General features: G+C 42.2%; 1 pseudogene; it reads left to right on the top strand.

Moving 5' to 3' along the window:
* The first annotated feature begins 3,328 nt into the window (after positions 1–3,328).
* Positions 3,329–3,518, top strand: part of LOC103075320 (60S ribosomal protein L23-like) — a 474-nt pseudogene continuing 284 nt past the window's right edge.

Genomic DNA, 3,518 nt, shown 5'->3' on the forward strand with positions numbered 1-3,518 from the left:
TTTCCTGCTAGCAGTTGGCTGGGGACCTCTCTCAGCTCCCAGAGGCTGTCCGCAGTTCTTTGCCATGTGACCCCTGTAGGCAGTTCACAACCTGGATGTTTTTCTTTCCTCCAGGCCAGCTGGAGTGTGTTTCTCTGCCTCCTCCTTCTGGGACCAGCCAGAGAAAAGTCTCTGTTTCTAAAGGGCTCATGTGATTAGGTAATTTACCTATCTTAAGGTCAACTGATGTGGAACCTTAATTACAAAATCCCTTCAAAATAATACCTACTTTAGTGTTGGATTGAATGACTGGGAGAAGGGGTGTGTCCCCCATGGCTTAGGACCATCAGTTCTTCCCAGCATGGGGGACCTGTCAGGACCTCGATCTCTTCTTTAAAATTGCTCTGGCACCTGCAACTTTCTCATGAGGAAGGCATTTCTTTGGGCTTAAGTATTTCTAAGAATGTCTGTAAAATAAAACCAACCACTTCATCTACTTCTGTAATACCATTGTTGAGCACTTGCTATTTGCCAAGCACTGTATATTATCTTATTTAATCTTCTTAGCAACCCTATAAGAAAAGTGTTATTGTGCCCACTTTATATATCCTCAGGGATATATCCTCTGGGTCCTGTGTCCCATTTCTCCCTTTCCGGTGCCTTTCCTAGGGCTGCTTCCCCTTCAGGATCTGGAGGTCCACCCTTTTCACATCCTGCTTGATAGCAGTTATTGGCAAAAGTGCAAATCAGTTCGTTGCCTCTTGTGGGTATTTGCCAGCAGGGAGAGGAAGCTTTGCCAGGTCGTGAACCTTCCCCATGACTCCTCAAATCCAGTGATAAATGCACCTGGACACCCAGCATGTAGATAAGGGTGGGCCTGCTACAACCAATCTTAAGTGTTTCTTAAAAAGGAAAACCAAAATGACCCAAATAGAAACAGCCTAAAAAGTGTCTTGCCTGAGCAACAGGGAGAAGGAAGCAGGCCTCACCTCTCCCCCTCTGAGAGGCCATAATGCTCTAGGGTCTCAAAGAATGCTCCAATCTATACAATTCACTGTTGCAGCATTAAGCCTGAATGGCATTTGGTGGCAGATGAAGTCTCTGTATGTCATACAGCGGAGGGCTGTGCAGCCAGATCTTGTTTAGAATAACATTTAAAACATGGAAATCAAATGATATGTCCAGATAATTTCTGTGGTAAACCGCAAACCAGTTACGCTTTGGGTTAAGCCTCTGCATTTCTAAACAACATGCCTTTATTCTCTCCAGGCCAATACTTGGACCTTCCTGCCAGCAATATCAAATAGCAAGAGGCTGAGTGTACCCTCTGTGTGAGCATTAAAGGATAAGCAGGCAAGGAAGACAGTGCCTCTCTGCCAAGGAAATCTCCATCTTTGAGACGTCTCCTCAACACACATGTCCAGTTGGCTCATTCGGTTCCTTGGTTCCTTGAGTTATTTGCTAATATCTAAAATTTGAAAAACAAACCAAAAAACTAAACAAACCCCCAAACATCCCATCACTTCATACAAATAGAGCCCTTAGTTTTCTGAATTTCTTTTCTTTATCCCTCTCACTTGAACAGATCTCTCCTGGTGATTGAATGGCATCTTCTTGCTGTATCTTGTTTCACAGGATCAGAGTTTGGATGCACTAGGAAAACTGGCAGAACCTCCTGGTGACCCTCTGGGGCAAGAAAATTAATCCAATCCTGGCAACAGGGCAAGAAAAGGGGCAACATTGGTTTATGTCATTTAATCCTCATTTTATCATGGAGGAAACCAAGGCCTACAAGGTAGTACAGTGCCATGATCAAGCTTGGAGGATGTGTCCGTGATGTTGACGGGGCCTGTGCTAATGTATGTCCCTTATGAATGAACCCCCTTTTCTCAGGAAATCGCTCTGCCCTTCCCTCCTGCCTCCCATAAAGGAACCCATCCTGTTAGACATGTGCTCATGGTCACATCAGGCACCAGGAGAAGCCCTGAAGCATCTACACTGGTTTCCTCTGGATCACTTCCATTTAAGATCAGAGCTCATAAAATGAATTGCTAAGGTTTTCTGCTTCACATACTGCCCCAGAGCACTATCTGATGCAGAGAGGGAAATGTATAAACTCGGACAGCAAGCACATTTCTATCCATTGGGGCAGGGACATACCCTCTGTAGAAGTCCACTAGGCATCATTTTATTACTTTCGAAGTAAGAGAAGGATATTTTTTTTCCCCTTCGGGTAAAAAATGTTGCCGTAGATTCTTTTGCTAAAAGAGTCATTTAAATATTACTGGTCACGTCACATTGTAGTTGTTTGGAAATAATTATATCCATGTCACAGACAGTAAATAATAGACGTACCTTCACTAACGTTTTATTCCTGTTCTGTTTTAATATGGCAAACTTAGAAGTAATTTAATCTCCCAGTAAATTGAAGTGGTAGGGGGTTCTTCACACAGAAGACTGCAAGTTATTAATTCTGGGCAGTCTTCATCTTGTACAATTAGTCACTGTTTGCAGCTGGAAATGTTTTATTAATTTTCCATAGTAGTTGATTTTCCACAGTTTTCTCAGTTTAAATTAAGCAGTAAGAGCTGCTGTTTCTTCTTAAATAAATTTTCTTTCCACAAAAATACATGCCTCTGGCTATGTCAATTTTCCCATTTGATTAAAGTGCCAGCAGGCAATTAATAACTTAATGCATTTTAAAGTACTTTTGGAAAAAGTAATTTGAATAGCCAAACTTGTGTATTTGAATTGATTGTTACAGAAAATTTAGCAGGCTTGGAAAGGATGAATAGAGCCCAGCAACCAAGTCTGGCGGACTGTGGGGTGGTCTCCCTGAAAGGCACTCACACTTTGGGGTGGTAGGGGTAGGAGACCACCACTTTGCAGGAGGCTGGAGGAAGAAAGGCAACCTCAAAATGGGGGTGTACAGAAGACTCTAGGCTATGATGGTGCGGTCTGAGTGAGAAAACCATTTCAAAAGCAATGAGACAACATGGGTGAAGCTTGAAGATATTATGCTAAGTGAAATAAGCCAGACAAAGAAGGATAGATATTGTAAATTTCACCTATATGAGGTGCATAGAATAGTCAACTGCATAGAGACAGAAAGTAAAATGGTGTTTGCCAGTGGATGAGGGGAGCATGGAATGGGGAAACCTTAGTGTTTAATGGGTACAGAGTTTGTTAGTAGTGATAAAAAAAAAGTTCTGAAGATAGTGGTGATGACTGCACAACATGAGACTGACTGGAATGCCACAGAATTATACACTCAAAAAGGCTTAAAATGGTAAATTTTATGTTATATATATTTTACCACAATAAAAAAAAAGCAATGAGGCCTTTTTTTATGTTCGAGATATAGAAGCAAGGATGTGGTGATTCCTCCCATGCAAAATTCTGCATTTCTGGGATCTTCTGGTAGGAACCATGATGAGCTATGCTGACAGCACAGGAGCCAAAATCCTGTGTACTATCTCTGTGAAGTGGATTGAGGGACGGTTGAACAGATTCCTGCTACTGATGCAGGTGACATGGTG

The sequence above is a fragment of the Lipotes vexillifer genome, unplaced genomic scaffold (assembly GCF_000442215.2).
Source record: "Lipotes vexillifer unplaced genomic scaffold, Lipotes_vexillifer_v1.1 scaffold221, whole genome shotgun sequence".
Lineage (NCBI taxonomy): Eukaryota > Metazoa > Chordata > Mammalia > Artiodactyla > Lipotidae > Lipotes > Lipotes vexillifer.